The 22881-nt window shown below is 40.6% G+C and overlaps 1 protein-coding gene across 2 annotated transcripts in view; it reads left to right on the plus strand.

Moving 5' to 3' along the window:
* The window catches only part of PDE8A (phosphodiesterase 8A), a 155870-nt gene that overhangs the window by 12797 nt on the left and 120192 nt on the right, over positions 1 to 22881 (plus strand). The window lies entirely within an intron of this gene.

Genomic DNA, 22881 nt, shown 5'->3' on the forward strand with positions numbered 1-22881 from the left:
CATTTTCCTTTTTCTTTGATATATTTTAAAGTAACTGCAAATGAGGATGGGCACGGTCGCTCATGCCTGTAATCCCAGAACTTTGGGAGACCGAGGAGGGTGGATCACCTGAGGTCAGGAGTTCAAGACCTGGCCAACATGGTGAAACCCTGTCTCTACTAAAAATACAAAAAATTAGCTGGGCTTGGTGGCAGGTGCCTGTAATCCCAGCTACTAGAGGCTGAGGCAGGAGAATCGCTTGAACCCGGGAGGCGGAAGTTGCAGTAAGCCGAGATCACACCATTGCACTCTAGCCTAGGCAACAAGGGGGAAACTGTCTCAAAAAAAAAAGAAAAGTGATTGCAAATGTTAGTATCCTATACTTCCCCTTAAATATTTCAGCATGAATTTGATATTTGTTTAGGTTTTTTCCTTTTGAGGCAACATTTACACACAATGAAATGCATAAATATTTAGTGTGTATTTGCTGAGTTTTGACAAGTGCATACATATATCTGTGTAATCCAAACCTCTATGAAGTTATAGAACATTATTTTCATTCCAGAAAGTTTCATCATGCTCCTTACTGGACAATCTCCCAACCATGCTTCTGATTTTTTTCTTACCATAGATTAGTTTTGCCTGTCCTAATTTTAATATAAGTGGAGTTATACAGTATGTACCTTTTTATTTTTATTTATTTATTTTTTTGAGGCAGGGTCTCCTTCTGTTGCCTAGACTGGAGTGCAGTGCTGTGGTCATAGTTAACTGCAGCCTTGACTTCCCTGGCTCAAGTGATCCTCCTCCCACCTCAACCTCCTGAGTAGCTGGGAATATAGGTACGCACCACCATGCCTGGCTAATTAAAAAAATTTTTTTGTAGAGATAGGGTCTCACTATGTTGCTCAGGCTGGTCTCAAACTCCTGGGCTCAAGCAATCCTCCTGCCTCAGCTTCCCAAAGTGTTGGGATTACAGGTGTAAGCCACCACGCCCAGTGTATGTACTCTTATATAAGACTTCTTTCCCTCAGCATTATGTTTTTGGGATTCATGTATGTTTCATGTCTCAGTAGTTCATAATATTACACGATTAACTTTTAAAAGCTCACAATAAATATGGTTAAATTGCCCTCCAGAAAAATGGGATGAAATTTTGTAATGAAAAAATCCCTGAGTGGGCATGCACTACTTTACCCTGCCTTGTGGTCAGATTTTTATTTCATAAGGAGCGTGTGAGAGCGCTTTGTGGTGCTTTCAACAATCTGACTGTGAGAGGTGGTATTTTATTGGTATTTTAGTTTGAATTTATTTCATTTATTATTTGTTACTCTTTATTTCTCCCAAGTATGTTTTGTACATTTGAATTTCCTCTTCTGTGAATTTTTCATGTCTGTTGCCTATATCTCTATTTAGGTTTTAGAGGTTAAATTATTACTTACAAGAACTTTTTAATAAGTGTGAATGTTAAATTTTGACCTCATGTACATTGCAAATTTTTTTCCTCAAGTATCTTTTTCTTTTTTTTAGATAATGTTTAAACATTTTTTTTTAATTTAATGATTTTTAGAACTAGGGTCTTGCTCTGTTGCCTAGGCTGGAGTGCAGTGGCAGCCTCACCGCAGCCTCAAACTTTTGTGCTCAAGTGATCCTCCCACCTTAGCCTCCTGAGTAGCTGGGACTATAGATGTATGCCACCATGCCTGGCTAATTTTTAGATTTTTTAAAAAAGAGACAGGATCTCCCCATGTTGTCCAAGTGGTCTTGAAATCCTGGGCTCAGAGGATCCTCCTGCCTTAGCCTCTCAAAATGCTGAGATTACAGGTGTGAGCTACCTTGCTTGGCAGGTATTTGTGTATCTAAACATAGAAAAAGTATAATAAAAATACAGTATAAAAGATAAGAAATGGGCTGGGCATGGTGACTCATACCTGTAATCCCAGCACTTTGGGAGGCTGAGGCGGGCGAATCACTTGAGGTCAGAAGTTCAAGACCAGCCTTGCCAACATGGTGAGACCCCATCCCTACTTAAAAATACAAACATTAGCTGGGTATGGTGGCGCATGCCTGTAATCCCAGCTACTCAGGAGGCTGAGGCAGGAAAGTCGCTTGAACCCAGGAGGCAGAGATTGCAGTGAGCTGAGATCGCACCACTACAGTCCATCCTGGACAACGAAGCGAGACTGTCTCAAAAAAAAAAAAAAAAAAAAAAAAAAAAAAAAAGGGTGGTACGCTTATAGAAGGCACTTACCGTGAATGGGGCTTACAGGACTGGAAGCTGCTCTGAGTGAGTCAGTGAATGAGTGGTGAGTGAATGTGAAGGCCTAGGATATTACTGTGTACTACTGTAGACCTTATCAACACTGTACACTTAGGCTACACTAAATTTGTTTTAAACATTTTTATTTCTTCAATAATCTCAACTTACTGTAGCTTTTTTACTTTATAAAGTTTTTTTTTTAACTTTTTGACACTTTTAAAGTAATACTTAGCTTAAAACATGAACATACTGTATAGCTGTACATAAGTATTTTCTTTATTCACATAGTTATTCTATAAGCTTTTTACCATTATAATTTTTTTTCTTTTTGAGACAGGGTCTCACTCTGTCACCCAGGCTGGAATGCAGTGGTGCGATCTTGGCTTACGGCAACCTCTGTCTCCTTGGCTCAGTCGATCCTCCCACCTTAGCTTCCTAAGTAGCTGGGACTACAGGCGTGCACCACCATGCCTGGCTAATTTTTTGTATTTTTTTTTTTTAGAGATGGGGTCTTGCTATGTTGTCCAGGCTGGCCTTGAACTCCTGAGCTCAAGCAATCCACCCACTTTGGCCTCCCAAAGTGCTGGGATTACAGGTGTGAGCCACCGCACCCAGCCTTGATTTTTAAATGTAATGATAAATTGCAGCCATCTTCCCATGTTATTAATTTCTTCAGAACATTTATATGGTGGTACTAATACTGCCATGTACATCTTTTTTTTTTTTTTTTGAGACGGAATTTTGCTCTTGTTGCCCAGGCCGGAGTGCAATGGCATGATCTTGGCTCACCACAATCTCCACCTCCCAGGTTCAAGTGATTCTCCTGCCTCAGCCTTCCGAGTAGCTGGGATTACAGGCGCATGCCACCATGCCAGGCTAATTTTTTTGTATTTTTAGTAGAGATGGGGTTTCTCCATGTTGGTCAGGCTGGTCTCGAACTCCCAACCTCAGGTGATCCGCCTGCCTCGGCCTCCCAAAGTGCTGGGATTACAGGCGTGAGCCACTGCGCCCGGACATGTATATCTTCTTACAACAGGTTTAAGATGGGTATAATTTTATAAGCCTTTGTGCACAAAGACTTGGATTTATTCTTAGAATCTACTTTTAAGTCTTGATTTCAGGTTTTAAAACATTTTAGGGTAGTCTGTACTGAAAACGCCCTAAATTTAAAAATTTTTATATATAAACTTGGCTTTAGATAAGTTATATTTACTTATTGAAATCTTCCATTTTCTTAAGAATTAATTCCTTAGTGGGACCTTTGACTTTACCATATCCAACTTACTTTCTCAATTTATGGAGGAGGAAATCAAAACCCTAAGGCAGTTGGGAGACAGGTGCAAGATCACACTGCAAGTACTGGTGAAGCTGGGACAAGAACCCCAAGCTAACTCTTGTCCTTTATCCCATGACACCTTTTGTATTCATGGGAAGTGAACCAGAGTTACTTCACTCCCTTTGGTCATTTCACTGAGATGGCCTGGCCTCAGACTCTGCATGCTTTTCTAATTCACGTTTGCAAAGTGTACCCTTGTCCAGCAGGCTTTACTGTATCAGAAGCAATAAAGAAGTTGAACACCTGGAATTTCTAAACTTGGATGTCATTAGAGGAGTTGCTAGATTATTGCAAAATGGCTCTGTTTTTATTTTGAATGCATGTACAGATACCTGTTTTTTCATCTTAGTTTGTAACCCATACACTTGGGGTTAGAGTTGGCATGCAGTGAAACCTACAGTATTTATTAATACTTAGTCATTAACTGTATTTTTGATCAGCTTCCTTTACTGCCCTAACATTTTTAGGTAAAAACAGGAGGTCTTGTTCCTTTTTTCTCCCTAAATCATTATGCCCTGTCTTTTTGTTATTTTAGAATTAAGAAATAGGGTCTTAAAAAGCCAAAAATTTCCCATGAGGTGAATTATAATGAAGGCTTTCCTTGGGATGAAGAAGGCAGGCAGGGATAATACCCTGTGGGCCAGCAGTATTTTCAAAAGGCACAGAACACCTCTATGGAGATAATTGATAGTTGACTATATGAGCAAACATATACTTATTTTCAATATTGCTAAAAATTAGTTCTTCCATTAGACACTAATCTCTAATGAGATTAGTTTTCAGAGACTATGAGTTAGAAATTGTTTTAGTGGTTTTCTAGTCTGACTTCTTGAACTCCATTGTAGATGTTCTCTTGTCAGTTCTCCCATATACACAGAGAACTCCAGTTTGGTAAATTTTCCTGATAGGTCACATTCTTTTCTTTTCTTTTTTTTTTTAAAGACAGAATCTCGCTCTGTCACCCAGGCTGGAGTTCAGTGGCACAATCTTGGCTCACTGCAACCTCCGCCTCCTGGGTTCAGTCGATTTTCCTACCTCAGCCTCCCAAGCAGCTGGGATTACGGGTACCACCCACCACACCTAGCTAATTTTGGTATTTTTAGTAGAGATGGGGTTTCACCATGTTGGCCAGGCTGGTCCTTGAACTCCTGCCCTCAGGTGATCTGCCTGCCTTGGCTTCCCAATGTGCTGGGATTATAGGCGTGAGCCACTGTGCCCAGCCCATATTCTTTATTGAACAATAAAATATTCCCTCATTCATTGAGCAAACCTTTGGTGCTTACCATGGGCTAGGAACTGCACTAGACACTTGCTGGTAATGTGATGATGAATAAGATGTGGCCTCCCTTTTGTTGTTGTTGTTGTTGTTTTTAAGACAGAGTCTTGCTCTGTCGCCAGGCTGGAGTTCAGTGGTGCAATCTTGGCTCACTGCAACCTTCGCCTCCCGGGTTCAAGCGATTCTCCTTCCTTAGCCTCCTGAGTAGCTAGGACTACAGGCGGGCACCAGTACACCCAGCTAATTTTTTGTATTTTTAGTAGAGACGGGGTTTCACCATGTTAGCCAGGATGGTCTCCATCTCTTGACCTCGTGATTCACCTGCCTCGGTCTCCCAAAGTGCTGGGATTATAGGCATGAGCTACCACACCTGGCTGGCCTCCCTTTTAAAATGATAAGCTCACAAGACAACAACTTTACCTCTAATTGTGTGTGTGTTTCCACTGCCCCCTTGATTTTATAAAACCTGTATAGAAATGTAAACATATTGTTGCTGCAATACAGTTAAAAAGAGCAGAGGAATTGAAATCTGAAAACTTGGGTTCAAATTCTGGGCTTTCTCTTTGGTTTTGGTACTTATTTAGCTGTGTGAGCTGGAGCAAATTGAATAACTTCTCTGTGAGCCACAGTTCTTTGTATATAAAATGTGGACATGAGAGAAGGTATAGGAAGATACCTTCTAATCTGTTAATGCAGCCTAGAAGTGACAGACTTTTCTTGTTTTTCTTTGCGTGTTAACCAGAGTTTTGTTTTCTCACCAGTGGGTCACTGGAGAAGGAAGCTCTGTTATAATCCTTTCAGTGCTGCTGAATATACTGATAATGGAAAAATAAACAGGGGTGCACTGGTTTTCTGCCCTGTAAACCAAAAAACAGTTTTCAGTGCCAAAAGTTGTGTTTGTCTTGTAAGACCAAGAATGTTTCTGCAATGTAGGACAGCTTCAGATCCCACTGAATCTCTTGGGTAATCACATGGTTTTGGTTTAGGTTCAGTTGTTTATAGGGCTAGCTTTTCTTACTGTGCTCACTTTCTGCTGTAGTAAAATAATGTAGACTGGCTGGAGGTGGTCTCTGGTCAGGGTTATTATGAACTGGCCTTGTTCTTCCAGTGTGCAGACCCTGGCTAATCAGAGAAGTGTACCTGTCCCATAACTAGGCTCTGGAAAGACCTTCAAGCATTGCATGCGAACTGGGCCCTGGCTCCTCCCCACCAGGTCCATTTGGAGTCAGTGGTTTCTAAATGGTGGCAGTGAGGGCTTTGCTCTGGCCCTCAGCCTTCTTAGCTTTCTCTACCACTGTAGAGCCAGGTAGCTAAAATAATCTGCCTTGTTTTTCTTCCTCATGAGGAAATTTTCTGGAATTTTTATCCCACCTTATCCATTCTTCTGAAAAACTTGTTTTCAGATCTTATTTTTCTAATTCCCAGATAACCAGAACCCACATGCAGAAGTCTAGGAGATCTGTACCCTGCCAGCAGAGGTTCAGAAAAGGAGCAGAGTGAGCAAATGCAGATATGATTGTTCTATTCCCCTGTCTAACACTCCCTGTGACTCCCAGTTGCCAAATTCAGACTCCTTTCTTTGGTGTGTAAAGCCCAGCATGATGGGTTCCTGCCCCCTCTCCAGCTTCTTGCTGTGCCTCACACACTGAATGTGTTGAGTACTCACATTTCCAGGGACTTCATAACCTCTGGACTTTTGACGGTGCAGTTTCCTTGCCAATGCTCTGCAAGAATTTCTTTCCAATTTATTCAGTGTAATTAACAACAACAACAACAAAAACCTCAATGAAGGAAGAGCACTAAGAAGGAAGTAGGTAACTGTTAAAAGACTTTATGTCTGGAAAAAATGCCCCCTTTTTTTGTATTTGCAATATTCCACTACAAAAACAAAAAGACAAGACTAAGATAGGATAAAGGGTTCCAACTGTCAAGGTCATGCATGCTCAGAGGTTGGAGAGGTTCCTATGGTCTGCTGTAGGACAGTTTTTCCTTCCTGACTGTTTCACTATGGCCTTGAGGACCCAGAGAGTGGAAGAAGGTTGCAGAGAATGGATGGATATCCTAGGGACTGGAAGAGCATGGCAGCTGATTCTGGGTATCCTTGTTGAACTCCAGGAGGGATTTGAGGTTGTTGAAGTGGCTTCACCTTATTGGGCACCTGAAGACGTTGTCATTACAAATCAAAGATCTTCTGGATTTGATGGTGCACTGCTGAGTGTTGGATTATGAGATCACAGCATGAGTGTGTGGCACAAACACACTTTCTGTGATTAGCTTGACATGTTTCTAGCTGTGACACCTTATAAAAGCATGGGTCACTAACCTGGAAATCGACTAAGACTGGTATAACAGTAAAGCTATAATGTATTAACTGTTTACTGCATACCAGGCACTGTTTTAAGTACTTTGTGCGTGAACTAAATTAATCCTGTTGACAATCCAGGGGGCTTGAGGTTACCTTAAAGATTCACCTTTTCAAACTTCTACCTTTTTTTTTTTTTTTTTTTTGAAGAGATGGGGGGTCTCGCTATGTTGCCCATGCTGGTCTTGAGCTCCTGGCCTCAAGTGATCCTCCTGCATTGACCTCCTAAAAAAATTCCCACACACGTAAAGCAGCTTTTCAGTTTGTGGACACCAGCTTGGGTGCCCTAAAGTTCAATTCAATTCTGACTGGAATTAGTGTAGACCCTCCAGGTTAAGGACTTGGTCCCATGAGGCTGCCCCCCATTCAGATGCCAAACGAAAATAGTAGATCTTTAGGTTGCCCCCAGTTGTCCGACTTGGTTACAAATTGGAAGTTCTTATGACCACCCTCTTGGGATTGATGATTTGCTAGACTGGCTCACAGTTTACTTACTAGATTACCAGTTTATTAGGAAGGATATATTTATTAAAGGATACAAATGAACAAAGAGGTGATACACAGGGTTAGGTCTAGAGAGTCCCAAGCACAGGAGCTTCAGTCCCTGTAGAGTTGGGTGCACCACCCTCTGGCATGTGGATGTGTTCTTGTTCACCAACCTGGATGGTCCCTGAACACATCCTTTTGGATTTTTATGGAGGCTTCATTACAGAGGCATGGTTGATTAAATCACCAGCCGTTGGTTATTAGCTCAACTTTCAACCCATTTCCTCTCCACTTGATCTTAGCCAAAAGGCCGAGAAGCAATCCCCATTTCCTCATCTTTCCTGGGGGAAGCGAGGGAGGTATGCTGAAAATCCCAGCCCTTTAATCCTATGGTTGCTTCCTGTGGTAACCAGCATTCCATCTTGTGGTTATCTAGGGGCTTTCCACAAATTACCTCATTAGCATAAACTCCAGTGTTGTGGAATGGGCTTGTTATGAATAACAGAAGTCACTTCTTTCACCTTTATTGGCCTGGAGCTGCTCCAGAGCTGTTTCAGGACAAAAGACCAAATATTTTAACAAAAGATAAGCTATGAGCGAGGAATTGTGGAAGAAGACCAAAATATGTATTTCTTATATCACAACTATACTTTGATATTTCCGTATTTTTCATTTTACTTTTTTGAATTTAGTGAGATGTCATTTTTTTTTTTTTTTAATCAAGACAAGTTTCGTGATTATATTAGTCAGGTTTCTTTTGACTGTAAGTGACATTATCCAGTCTAAACTAGCTGAATCCAGAAGTGGAATTCGTGGATCAGCATAATCTGGCTTACATAACCAGACCAAGGGAAGGACATGGGTATGCTGGCCTCTGGTACAAATGAAACCAGGACTCTTTTTCCATCTTTCTCTGTCATTGGTGCCATCTTTGTTTCCTTGGGCTGCTTTTTGCTGTTCAACAGGAAACAATGTCCATCAGTAGCTCCTGGCCTCACATTTTATAGCTTCATCAATAGAGAGCTTCTTCCCTTAATTCCGATTTGAAAATCCTAGGGAAAAACCAAGATGGGCCTGGCTTGGAAACACCTGCCCACTCCAACAACCAGTAGACAACCTCTGCAATGGGCAACAACTTTCACAGAACAAGATAGTTGGAATGAGGGGGAGTACCCCTCAGAGGAGGCAAGGGAACTGATCAGAACAATAGCTATCCCTGCACTGGAGTTCAGCCCAGGCCCTGAAACACTTTTCAGCGTAAGAATTAATACTACTTTTATATTTAATGATAGTTTTTATTCCTAATCTGACTCTGAGGCAGTTTGTATTCTGCATTGTCAGAGAACTTTTCCGCTTATTCTGTTTGCTAAGAGAAGAATAGGTAGTTTGTAGGAAAATTTCAACAAGGTTTGACATAGAAATGGCTTCCCAGTTGACTTTCTCCCTTACTTCGTGTAGCCTGCCTAAGAGATATTTAATTCTCATTTTACCCTAAAGACAACTATCTTGTCCTTAAAGAAGAGTGGAAGACTCTTCTCAAAGCAGTGATTCAGGGACTAAGGCTCTTTCCATTTGTGGCTTTTTTATCTTCAACATACGGTTGCCAAGGTTGCCATGCCTCTCTATATGGACAAGCTCCCAAAAGGGAAAAGAGCATGGAGGGTCATGAGTGAGAGGTTTTTAAAGGCCAAGTCTAGAAGTGGTCCATGTCAGTTTATTTACTTTCCATTGGCTACATGGCCACACTTAACTTCAGTGAAGGCCAGGAAATATGATCTAGTTGTGTGCCCAATAAGAAGAGGAACTGAGTTTGAACAGCCAGCAAGCGAGCGTCTGCCATGCTTCTTTGGTAACATTTGTTCCTTCCCCTTTTCCCCTTTGCCATGCATAGTAGTTGTGTAGTTTGGGTGTAATTGAGCTCATTTCCAGCCTCAGGGTGAGCCCCAACAACCTCCTTGCCCCGTTTATTGGTTCAGTAATAGACATATATAACCCAGGCCCAAGCTGAGCAGGACATGGAATTCCTCTGGTCCCAGTTACTAGTTCAGGGGCAGGCATGTAATAGAAACTGTGCCAATCAGACTATGGAGTGGTTGGGGGAAGATGTTCCTCCCACCTCCCTCACAACCCCCCACAGTGAGGACAAAGCCAACTCCTGGGTGAGAACAGGCTTAGAGAATTGCAAACCCATAGAGTGAAGTCCTACCAAACCTTTCCTGAAGCTTGCAAGAGCTGACCCTGGACTCTGTGTTAGCATGAGGCAGTAAATCCACTCTATCGCCTAATACTTTAAGATTAATGTTCTTGATTTGCAACCACAAGCATCCTGGCTGATACAACTAATAAAATGGAAGAGGAACAGGGAGAGAGAAAGGATACAATTTGGCTCTCTAAGTTCTGCTTCCCTTTGTTGCTATGGGTTCTATGTTTCTTTGAATACTTGAACACAACCAAATTGGATCTGAATGGATGTATCTTAGTTTCACTCCCCCATTCCCTGGAATTAGAGTGGGGATAATTACATTTTTAAATATATATATATATTTTACCTTTAGACAATGATTTCTCTCTAGATTGAATGATACACAGTCTCTTTGAAGTCATTTTATTTGTCTTCCACCATAATGGAATCATACGGACTCAATGTAGTCCGTAAGATTTTTTTTTCCTCTTTTGTTTTAGTGACTTTTCTAAAGTTTGTCTTTTCATGCGGGAAGTGTATAGAATACATTTATCATAAACATCGCAGTATGCATTTGGTCTATAGCTGGGTATTATCTCTATGTTACTATAGCAAGTTTTTTGGGTTTTTTTTTTTTGAAACAGGGTCTTGCTGTGTTACCCAGACTGGAGTACAGTGGCATGATCACAGCTTGAGCTCTTGGGCTTAAATGATCCTCTCACCTCAGCCCCCTGAGTAGCTGGGACTGCTGCCATGCACCACCATATCCCGCTAATGTTTTAATTTTTTTGTAGAGAAAGAGTCTTGCTATATTGCCCAAGCTGGTCTTGAACTCCTGGACTCAAGCAATCTTCCTGCCTTGGCCTCCCAAAGTGTTGGGATTACAAGTATATGCCACTGTGCCCAGCTGTTATTACAGGAACTTGTAATATTTTGAGTTAAATATTCCAGGCCATTTTAGAATTTGAATTAGCTTGTGAAATTTGTTGATTTTATAGCACCTCCATCTTGAAAAATATGCCCCCTGGTGTTTCTGAAAGAACATTTTGAGAGAATTATATGGTATTTAGTAAGGCAATTAGAAGTAACTGGTAAGTATTTAGGGACTATTGCTTAAGAAGCTAATTTGCACAACCAGAATTCATTAGCCCAGGACACAGACACCTTATACACCTGTAGTGACAAATGAAAACTGCGAAAGTCCAGCCTGACTCATTTCTCTCAGAATATGGAGGACAGGGGAGTGGGGACAACCTCAGCATTAGGACTGCCCTCTCTTGTTTCATTTCAAAAAAAGTTTAAGTAACTTAAAAAATACATATAATAGGTTTTTAAAAAAGGAAATTGGGCCAAGGAAACATGGCAAGAACTGACCAGTTAAGCCAGGAGTCAGGTCAGTACGTGGAAATGCATGCCACAGGGGCATGCATGGTTGCCATGGGGCTGGGTCACACGTTCGGCTCTGAGCTTCCACAGCCTCACCAAATAAGAAAACAGTTCCAGGATTCTTGATAATTAAAACTAGCAAGTGACTCAGGAGAAGTACAGTTTCTGAGCTCAGACCTAAATAAATTACTCTCATGGGTCCTTTTAGAGGGACAAGGCTCTGAACAATGTTGCCATCATAAATGTGGTAGTGAATGTTTCTCAGTGCAAGCTGAGGGCAGAATGCCATACACAGATTCCAGGTGGGACTAAAGTACATGGTCCAGGCACTCAGTTAGTTTGATTTGGGAATTAACATTTAGTCTACCTGGAAGAATGTAGTATTACCCATTTTTAATCTTGGCCAATTTTATTTACATTAAGTTGTTTTGAAATGGATATGAGTCTTTCTCCATATGTTTATCAACCATTTGTAATTTATTTTTTTATATTGTCTATTAGTTTGGCTATTTTCCTATTGGAGAATTAGAGTTTTTCTTCTTAATTTGTGTAGATTTTTTAAAAGTTAAGAATGTTAATCTTTTTGTCATGTGTTGTGAATAACTTTTTTTTTCCCCCCTGGTTTGCCTTTTAAACTTGTCCCTGGTAAACATTTTTAGGATTGCTAACTGAAATAGGAGGGGATTAGGCTACTGTATTGAGAGTGGGAGCATGGGATTAGGGCATATGTATATATGATGTCCCTTCTGGCATTAGGGACTTTCGACATGTACTTGAGAAGAGGAAACATTTGGAATTTGGACTAGTCCCTACGAAGAGGAGAGGAGTGGTTGGGGACATGGAGAAAGCACCCTCGGCAGCACTTGGTGCCCAGCTGTGGTGGGACATTGTGCATTTAATTACCATTCTGTAAGCTGTGTGATCTTTTTTGTTAACAGTGTTTGGCCATTCTTTTGTACATGGGTGAAAGACAGACAGTTAGATTGATCTGGAATTGGAATTTTGCATTTTGCAGAATGTCCAGTAGCTACTGATGAGAGAGCAAGAGTGTGGGATGTGGGTTTGGGTTTGATAGAAGGGACAAGCATTAGAGGGGGACTAGGAGAACAGGTGAGATAGGGCCAGGCAGTGTCAGTTAAAGGGGCCAAATGATTAATTATATGCTTAGAGCAGTGCCTAATAAGTGGAACTTCTCAACACGATTCAGCATGGGTGGTGGTGAGTAGTGAAGACTGAAGAAGCAGCCAGCCACAGTAGCACAAAAGCAGGCAAAACTGATCTGTGCTATTAGAATTCAGCACAGTGGTACTGGGAGGGTACACGGGGCAGCTTCTAGTATGCTGGTAGTGTTGCTTCTTGATCTGGGTGCTGGTTATACAGGTACCTTCAGTTTGCAAAAATAAATCTATTGGTACAGTTATGCTATATGTACTTTCTGTGTATGTTCAACAAAATGTAAAAAATGATGAAAGAGAGCACATACTTTGGTGCGCCACCACTTGTTTTCAGATCTCAGCTCTGCCACTTTATAGCTGCAAGACCTTGGGCAAATTACTTAACCTGTCTGTGCCTCAGATTTCGAGTCATATAAAATGAGAATAATACATACATCACAGGAGTGCTAGGAGGATTAAATGAGTCTCCCAATAGTGTTTAGTACATAGTAAATACTCCCAGAGTGTTACCTATTATTTTTTAAGTAATTATTATAAATGCAAATATGTATGAGGGAGAACTGATGAATTGGAAATTTGTGGTCAGAGAGAGCTCTTTGACATTCTGCCAAATGACATCCTAAGTATGGCCATGCAGTGGTGCCTGTAGCGGAGTGGGGTTGGACTGCAGGTCATAGTCAGAATTAAAAGGAAGTGTGAGGTGTTTGTGTTACCATATGAACCTTGACCTTGCCCAGGGTGATGGTAGTACTTGGAGTGAGCTTAAAGCACTGAGGTCCTTTTTTTTTTTTTTTTTTTTTTTTGAGACGGAGTCTCGCTCTGTCACTGGGGCTGGAGTGCAGTGGCCGGATCTCAGCTCACTGCAAGCTCTGCCTCCCGGGTTTAGGCCATTCTCCTGCCTCAGCCTCCCGAGTAGCTGGGACTACAGGCGCCCGCCACTCACCCGGCTAGTTTTTTGTATTTTTTTAGTAGAGACGGGGTTTCACCGTGTTAGCCAGGATGGTCTCGATCTCCTGACCTTGTGATCCGTCCGCCTCGGCCTCCCAAAATGCTGGGATTACAGGCTTGAGCCACCGCGCCCAGCCAGCACTGAGGTCCTTAATGAATGTGAGTGACTTGGAGGTCAAGAGAAGGTGGCAAGGGTGGCATTCCTGTGTGACGTGAGCCTCAGGGTATCTAGGAATGACAGTGGGAGAGTCAGAAGCTGGCTCCCTCTGATAGGGAGTGGTCTGGGGAGGGCAGCTGTGACCTTTGCAGAAAGTCCTATTCCGGGACTTTCCCTACAGTCTCTGTGCCTGCATAGTTAGTGGCTCGGGGAGGGATCAGAAGCCAGGGAACTTTGCAGTGTTGTGATGGTGAAATATGGGTTAATTATGTTTGCTTCAATATATTTTCAGAATTCCATTTTCAGAATTCCACCTGCTGACACCCATAACACTCTGTCAGACTCCATTACTGCCTTTCTCCTTGAACCTTGGCTAGATCTGTTTCCCCTCACCAGACCCTTCCTCCATACTGTGTAACTCACCCCCCACTCCCAGTTCAGTTGGAGAAAGTTAAAGTCATTCTAGTTCCACACGCTGGACCCTATTTCTAATAACTGGGCCCTGTGGCTGTGGACACATTCTCATTTTAAATTCTGCTGCCGGGTATAGGTCTTGCTCTTATACCCTATCCTGGCTACCTGCCAGTACTCCAGCTTCCCCACGGCTGAGATCTTCTTTACATTTGGCCAAACTCTTTTCTGACTCCAGGCCCCAAGGATGCAAGCGTATCACTTGACATGGACTTCCTCCCTCTAGTCTGCCTGAATCTTCATTACCACCTTCATCCCACCCTATTCCACCTTGCCCCTGCCTGCTGAGCCATCTGCATTTGCTGAATCTCCCTAAGGCATAGTCTGCCAACATTGTCTGCTGGGGGTACAAAGAGAGCCTCCCTCTCCCTGTGTCTGGAGTTCAGCACCTATTCCACCTTAGTAAGCCTGCGAGGCTTCCCAGGCACCTCTCCCAAGCTGGTCTGTCCCTTGTCTTCAGGGCTCCTGTTCTGACACTGGGCCCATGGGAGGTATAAGTTTTGAGTCCTGTAAAAAGAAAAAAGAAAGAAGTGTCCTTCACACAACTTCTGCCCTTTTTCTTCACTTCCTGATGTGTAAGTGTGTGTGTGTGTGTGTGTGTGTGTGTGTGTGTGTGTGTGATGTTTAGGGTCTGAGGATATTCAAAGTGGAAAAGGGTAGAAGAGCTAGGTAATTTTTATTTTGTGACTAGGCAAAGGCAGTCTAAAAAACTGACCTATGGAGACAATTTTAGTTCTCTCCTACCTGTTAATGTAAGAGATGTAAAAACTAAAAAGTCTTTTCAAAGTGACTACTAGAAAATCCCTTTGGACTGTAGATAATACAGAATGTTTATAAGCAGACCAACAAAATACTATTCCTACACATTGTTTTCTATGACCTAGAAATAAGGATGTTAAGATCATTCTTTGTAATGGAATTTGTTGTCCTAAGAGCATACCCATTGTAAAATTTAGGACTTTTGGTTGGTAAATAATAAAATTCATGGAAAGAAGTACACATAAGGATTTCAGGCTGGAGAAGGGGCCATTGTATTTTTCCTGGCCAGTTTTCATCAAAAGTTTAGATTTTCTCTGGACTGTGGTAGGTTATCTTGTCTGTTATGACAAAAACCAGCCACACAAAAAACAAATGTCACATGCTGTTAGTAGGAACGTATATTAGCAAGATTACTTTGGAAAACTCTTGGCAATATTTACTGAAGTTGAAAAATATGCATGTTCCCTCATGACCAGTTCTACTTCCAGTTATATAGCCAGCAGAAATGTGTAGATATGTTCAACAAAAGTCACTACTAGAATGTCCATTGTAGTGTTAGTCATACTAGCTGAAAACTAGGAATAACCCCATAGTTCATCAAAAGAATAAACTTTAATGTAAGCATACAATGAAATACTTTATAGCAATGGAAATGAAAGAAACATTGCTACATGCAGCACCATAGAAGAATTTCATAAGCATCATGTTGAGTGAAAGAAGCCAGACAAAAAATATTACATACTATACGATTTAGTTTATACAAAGTTCAAAATCAGGCAGAACTATGCTGTTGGCAGTTAGGATAGGGCTCACCTTTGAGGAAGGGGAGGGGTAGTGATTTGGAGAAGGCTTGAGGGCTTTCGAATGTTCTATTTTTGACCTAGGTGGTCAAAAATATGGGTGAATTCACTTTGTGATAATTCACCAAGCTGCACACTTAGGATTTATATTCTTTTCTGTAAGCATGTTAACCTTCAATAAAAATGTCTATTAAAAAAACTTTCAGTGTTTATTATACTTGAGCCACATGTTCATATGCACGTGTCCGTTCTGGTCTTAGGGAGTTAGCATGTGCTTTAGCCTCAGTCTCAAGCAGTTTGACTTCCTTTTTGTGAAACACTCCTCATCCTTTTGGAAACCTTCTCTGATAATCTGCTTCCCTCTCTTCCTTACACATGGAAGGGAGTGTATAGTTTCTCTGTTGTATCCTTTGTGGGCACCATGTCCTGAACCACAGCTAGGAGTTCACATGTCTGTGTGTATTTGATTGCCTCTCCTGATGTTTAAACTTGAGGAGACGCTGGGCCTATTTATGCCAGTCATTATGTCTCTAGGGACCACCACAGTGCCTACGCTCATTGGTACTTGTCGAATGAATGAACTGACTTCAAAGGGAACAGTCTTTTTTTTGTCACCTGTTTCAACTTTTAATTAGGGTTAGTAGGAGGTTGGAGCCCCTGTGAGGTTGCATGGAACATTTTTGAGATAATAGTGACTTTAATAGCCTTAAAGTATGACCTGTAGGAAAACTCAGCTGAAAGAGGGAAGCAGTTATTGGCTTATTAGCATCCCTTAACCTAGTTCTGTGTTGCCCACTAGTCGTGTTCCTGAGAGTGAACAGTTTATATATGATGACTTCATTTGTTCTGGCTTTTCTCATGACAGTCCTAAGGTCAAGTCTATTTTAAGTCTGAGAAATATGTCCTGGAAGTTAGTTTCAGAGTCACTATTTCCTTTTTCTCTCCTTTGTATTGAAATCTTGGCTGTCCTCCCCATTCCCTCCTTCCAAACTGTTCTTAGAAACAACTTTGCAAGTATCATAAATATCCTCTATGTTGATTTTTCTCTGAACTTTAGTAGTTCTTTTTCAGTTAGATATGGGGAAGTGGCACATTCTCACTTACCATTCTAACCTGACAGAATTAAGCCAAAAGCAATGCTCAGATTGGCCCACTAGGAAGATGAATTTAAGATAAGACATTTACATTACACTTTATTTGCTGGATGAGTTTTGTAGGGTTTTTTCCTTCTTGGGTAATGTGGTTAGAAGACAGGTTTGGAGCCAGAGAGTACTGGTCCAAAACTCAACCCTGCCTCTCTCTGCTTTTTGACCTTTGACAAGTTTCATAACTTTCTGGGCCCCAGCTTTTTCTTATTTGTAAAATGGTGGTAGTTATCAAGGTTTAATTAAATTTTGAATGTAAAATGGTTTGTCAATGCCTAAAAAATTATAAACACTCAACAAATTACAATTGCCTAAAATGGAAGCTTCAACTTTATTGTTAGAAAAATAATGGTTTTAGCATACAGTATTGTTAGACTCTGAAAAGTAGGTTAGGGCTTTCTTTTTAATAATTTATTTGGAAATTAATTTTGATGATTTATAAATGATCATATAATACCCAGTTATACAATTTACCCTTGGGAACAAAGAAGGAAATATAATATTATTATGCTTGTATAATCACCCTCATACTTTTACTTTGGAAACAGAAGAGTGGGAGTGGGAGAATTTTGGAGAACCTGACCCATTGTTAACTCTAATAATTGTTTCCCCTGAAGTACAGCCCCATCCACAGTTAAAAGAAATCTGGGGATATTAAATGGAGCTTGTACTCTTGTTGCTTTTTTCTTTCTTCAGCAGTTTCTAGGTGCTTAGAATTAAGGGCTACACTAAATGACCCTGCATTTGTTGGTGAGAAAAGGGGAAGCAGAGAGATGTTTTGTAAGGGATGGAAGGTAGTATTTACATACAAAAAGTCACAGATTTGGACCTTAGCAACTTTGGTCCTGATGGGCTTGATAGAGAAATTACAAGGTCAGAAGGGCTTTGAGATGTGGTGGAAAGAACAGAGACTTTCTATACCCTGCCTCTACCACTGTGCACTTTTAACAAGTTATTAACTTCTCTGAGCATCACTTTCCTTATCTGCAAAATGGGAATAATGAATTCCATCTTTTAGAGTTTTTGAGGTTAACTGAGATAACGTGATAAATGATACTTTTCTTAAGGCAGTGAGACAGAAAAGGAACAAATTTTTATTAGCTCTTCCTTCCTCTCCTTCAATTTAATCTATTATATGTGCTTGCAAGAATAGAGGAATTCTGTTTAAAGGATTGTCTGTAATTACTCAACTTAGTATTTTGAAGTATTTTATTGTGGAGAATTCATAACATGTACAAAAGTAGAATTATGTTGTATTTGTTGCATAACAAATTACCCCAAAGTTTACTGGCTTAAAACAGTAATAAGCATTTATTTTTCACTGTTTCTTTGGGTCAGGAATTGGAGAGAAGCGGGGCTCAATAGTTCTGGCTCATAGTCTCTCTTGAGGTTGCAGTCAGGTATTGACTGGGTCTGCAGTCATCCAAAACCTTTAGTGGGCCAGCGGATTCACTTCCAAGGTGCTTCACTCGTATGATTGGCCAAGTTAGTGCAGGATGTTTTGGGGTTTGAGGAAAGGCCCAATTCCTCTCCATGTGTGTCAGCTTCACAGGGCTGCTCAGGTACCCTCTGGCTTCCCGCAGATAAGTGATCCAGGAAGTCAAAGCAGAAGCTGCAATGCCCTGTTTGACCTAGCCTAGACTACATATTGTCAGTTCCACTGCATTTTATGTATTACATAGACCAGCTTTGACTCAGGGTGGAGATGATACACGATCTTGTGATGATAATCACATCTTTCTTCCTTTCTTTTTCTTTTTCTTTAAGTCAGGGTCTTGCTGTGTCACTCAGGCTGCCAGGCTGGAGTATAGTGGCATGATAATAGCTCACTGCAGCCTCAAACTCCTGGGCTAAAGCTATTCTCCTGCTTCAGCCTCCCGAGGAGTTGGGAGTACAGGTGCGGGCCACTAGTCCCGGCCGCAGTCATCACATCTTTCATTCATTAGTGGTGATATGATGGCAAATGGTGATATTCTAGTTCTTTCATTACTTTTTCATTTAATACTGAATACCTCTGTAAAGAGAAACTCCTCTCATTAACTATGTGATAAAGTTTGAATAGCATAGGCAGGGTAAGTGCTTGTTTCTTGTTCTCCATTTGCTATACCAGTTTTCAGAATAATGATTTGACTTCCTAGTATCCTTCAAAGGGGACCTGTAAAATGTTATTCGTATTATTATGAAGTTAAGGATTTTAATGTATTTGATATGTTTCAGTCAGTTGCTCTTATTATCTATATTGATGTTCATATATTTGTACCCTTTTAGAGAAATGGTAGCATACCGTACATAGTACTCTTGATTTGCTTTTCTCACTTCACAGCATATCCTTGAGATCACTCCATAGTTGTGTATGGAGGAATTCTTCATTCTTAAAAAAAAAAATTGAAATATAATTAATATACTCACCCTTATAAGGTAGGCAATTCAATTCATTGGTTTTTTAGTGTAATCAAAGTTGTGTAACCATTACCACTAATCTTAGAATGTTTTCATCAAAGAAACCCTGTACCTATTAACAGTCCCTCCCCATTGCCTCCTGCCCATTTACCTGCTACACCCCAGCCTCTGGCAACCACTAATCTATTTTCTGTCTCTTTGAATTTACCAATGAATGTTTGATTTAAGTAAAGTCATGTACTTTCTGGCCTTCATGTCTGGTTTCTTTCAGTTAGCATAATGTTTTCAAGGTTCATCCATGTTGTATTAATAGTTTGAATCAGTTCCTCATTCCTTTTCTTAGCAGCACAGTGTTCCATTGGCCTGATCTGTCTATGCCTTAGCTAACCAGCTCATGTTGGTGAACATTTGAACATTTGAGTTGTTTCCCTGCATTATTATATGACCTTGTGCATAAGTCTTTTTTTTTTTTTTTTTTTGAGACAGGGTTGCCCAGGCTAGAGAGCAGTGGTGCAATCGCAGCTCACCAGAGCCTCGACCTCCCAGGCTCAGGTGATCCTCCTGCCTCAGTCTCCTGAGTAGCTGGGATCACATCATGCCTGGCTAATTTCTGTATTTTTTGTAGAGAAGGAGTCTCACTATGGTGCCCAGGCAGGTCTCAAAACTACTGGGCTCAAGCAGTCCACCTGCCTCAGCCTCCCAAAGTGCTGAGAGTCATCTTTTTTTTTTTTTTTTAATGTGAATTTTGGTAGGTGTTGCTCAGTTTCCCTCTATAAGGGTTGTACCATTCTGAATTTTTACCAGCAGTGTATCAGAAAGTATTATTTCTCTACTGCCTTGCCATAGAGTATTTTGTGATATCTCAGTATAGTTTTAGTTGTCATTTTACTTTTACTTCTCATATCATGATTGAGATTGATTGAGCATCTTTTCACATGTTTAAACTCTGCATTCCTTTTTGTGTAAACTGTCTGTCCATATCACTCTAAACTCTCTCCAAAGGGTCGTTTGTATTTTCCTTCCATTTTTGGCATCTCTTTCTGTATTGCAAATATTCTTTTCATTTCTTCATTTCTCTTTTTATTTTAAGATGACTTGTCGGTTGGGCGTGGCAGCTCACACTTGTAATCCCAGCACTTTGGCAGGCTGAGGTGGGCGATCACTCGAAGCCAGGAATTGGAGACCAGCTTGGCCAACATGGCGAAACCTCGTCTCTATTAAAAATACAAAAATGCGCTGAGTGTGTTGGTGCACATCTGTAATCCCATCTACTTGGGAGACTGAGGCACAGCAATCACTTGAACCCAGGAAGTGGAGGTTGCAGTGAGCTGAGATCGCGCCACTGTACTTCAGCCTGGGCAGTCGAGCAAGACTTGGTCTCAAAATAAATAAGTAAATAAAATTTAAAAAATGACTTGTCATGCAAATTTAAATTTTTATGTAATTAATTCTAACAATATTTTCCCTAATATCTTCTTGAGTTTGAGTCATAATGGGAAAGCTTTCCATACTCCATGTTATAAAATATTTACCCATGTACTCAGTGGTTTTATTTTTCACATTTAAATCTCCAGTCCATTTGGAATTTATCTTGGTGTATGGTATGAGAAATAAATTCAATTTAATCTTTTTTTCCATATGGCTATGGAATTATTCCCAGCACCACTTATTTTGTTCATTTCCCCACACTGATTTGAGATAAATTCCGTTCATAATTGAGTTCCTTTCTGGATCCTCTGTACTGTTCCATTAGTCTTTCTTTAATTATGTGCCACTACCACACTGTTTTAATTACAGAGCTTTATAAGAATATCTTGCAAGGCTATGCCTCTCTCTTTTCTTTCCCTTTTCAGGGTCTTCTGGCTGTTCTTGCTTGTTTGTTTTTACAGATGAACTTCATAATCAGCTTGTCTAGCTGTGGGAAGAAAACTCAAAGGTTTTTTCTTTTTATTGAGGTTGTATTAAATTTACAAATTAGTATAGGGAGAACCGACATCGTTGTGATGTTGTGTCTTCTTATACAAGATCATCGTATGTTTTTTTACTTGTTTAAATCTCTTGTGTTTTTTGGGAGTGTTTTTATGCCTCTCCTCGTAGATTTCCTTATTGAGTTTATGCCAGGTATTCTATTATTTTTTGCTTTCATAAGTAGGATTTTCTCTTCCATTATGTTTCTGACTGAATTTCCTTTTTTTTTTTTTTAAATAAATGAAGCCTGTTGATTTTGATATGTTTCTTATATAGCTTGCTAAGTTCTCTGATTTGTAATACAAAGCACATAAATTCTTTGGGGTTTTCCAGACATATCATTATATTATTTGTAAATAGAGTTTTACCTCTTTTCCAATTTTTAGACCACTAATTGCAGTCTCTTACTGCATTGGATAGTATCTTTATTTATTTATTTATTTATTTATTTATTTATTTATTTATTTATTTATTTTGAGACGGAGTCTCGCTCTGCCGCCCAGGCTGGAGTGCAGTGGCCGGATCTCAGCTCACTGCAAGCTCCGCCTCCCGGGTTCACGCCATTCTCCTGCCTCAGCCTCCCGAGTAGTTGGGACTACAGGCGCCCGCCACCGCGCCCGGCTAGTTTTTTTGTATTTTTTTTTTTTAGTAGAGACGGGGTTTCACCGTGTTAGCCAGGATGGTCTCGATCTCCTGACCTCGTGATCCGCCCGTGTCGGCCTCCCAAAGTGCTGGGATTACAGGCTTGAGCCACCGCGCCCGGCGGATAGTATCTTTAATACAGTGTTAAAATAATAAAGAAGATAGTGTTTTACACAAAATAGTGTGTCTTGTTTCTAACTTTGTCAGGAAAGTTCTAGTTTTTCCCCATTAATATTTAGCAGACTTTTACACTGAATAAAAGGATTGTAAGGCCGGGCACGGTGACTCACACCTGAAAAATCCCAACACTTTGGGAGGCTGAGGTGGGTGGATCACCTGAGATCAGGAGTTCCAGACCAGCCTGGCCAATATTGTGGAACCCTGTCTCTACTAAAAATATAAAAATTAGCCGGGTGTAGTGGCGGGTGCCTGTAATCCCAGCTACTAGGGAGGCTGAGGCAGGAGAATCACTTGAACCTGGGAAGCAGAGGTTGCAGTGAGCCGAGATTGTGCCATTGCACTCCAGCCTGAGCAACAGGAGCGAAACTCAATCTCAAAATAAATAAATAAATAAATAAAAATTAAAAATAAATAAATAAATAAAGGAATAATGGGAGAAATTATGTGGAGAAAGTTTTTGTGTTTTTTGCTTCTTTTCAAAGTATGGGTGAGATACATGCAGGATGGTGGTGGTAAGTATTGTGATTATTTCTACTCTCAATTCTATAGTTATAATATCCAGAATTGGTATGGTTTGATGGGCATTTCAAAACAATCACTTTGGCTGCCAAGTGGAAAGTAGATTGTAGAGGAACAAAAGTGGCAGTAGGCTAACTAACTACAGGACTCTTGCAGCTCTTCAGAGAGGTAGTTTGGATTTCATGGTAGCAGTAGACGTAGAGGGATATAGGCAAACTTGGGATATATTTTGGAAGTAGAGTCAGTAGTGGTACTAATTAAAGTAGTCATGTAGATAAACTGTTTCTTACTGTTTCAGGACAAGCCGATTCCATGCCAGATGTAAGTCAACACACTCATTTACTGATTTCTTCCTTGAGGATTTCTTGTTGTTAAAAAATTTTTGTGGTTGATCTGCATTCTAGCTTAAACTCTTTATTTCATTGTGGATTGTTAACAGTTGGTCCACAGGCC

Source organism: Macaca thibetana, chromosome 7 (assembly GCF_024542745.1).
Source record: "Macaca thibetana thibetana isolate TM-01 chromosome 7, ASM2454274v1, whole genome shotgun sequence".
NCBI classification, from domain to species: Eukaryota; Metazoa; Chordata; class Mammalia; order Primates; family Cercopithecidae; genus Macaca; species Macaca thibetana.